The sequence below is a fragment of the Mandrillus leucophaeus genome, unplaced genomic scaffold (assembly GCF_000951045.1).
Source record: "Mandrillus leucophaeus isolate KB7577 unplaced genomic scaffold, Mleu.le_1.0 Scaffold9, whole genome shotgun sequence".
In the NCBI taxonomy this organism is placed as follows: Eukaryota; Metazoa; Chordata; class Mammalia; order Primates; family Cercopithecidae; genus Mandrillus; species Mandrillus leucophaeus.
The window spans coordinates 9,700,013-9,700,369 of record NW_012109807.1 but is presented as its reverse complement, the minus strand read 5'-3'; positions in this window follow the sequence as shown (position 1 = coordinate 9,700,369).

The window sequence follows — 357 nt, the reverse complement described above, 5'->3', positions numbered from 1 at the left end:
TCATCATTTCACAAGGTATGCGTGTGTCAAAATATCACGTTGTACACTTAAACATTTACTACTTTTATTTGCCAATTATGCCTCAGTAAAGCTAGAAAAAATAAGTAAAATAAAGAATAGGACTATCAAAAAACAAATGCATGAGGCTGACCACTTAAGTTGAGTGTTCAGGCAGGCGCAGTGGCTCATGCCTATAATCCCAGCACTTTGGGAGGCCAAGGCAGGTATCACGAGGTCAGGAATTCAAGACCAGTCTGGTCAACATGGTGAAACCCCATTTCTGCTAAAAAAAAAAAATACAAAAATGGTCGGGCGCGGTGGCTTACGCCTGTAATCCCAGCACTTTGGGAGGCCGAG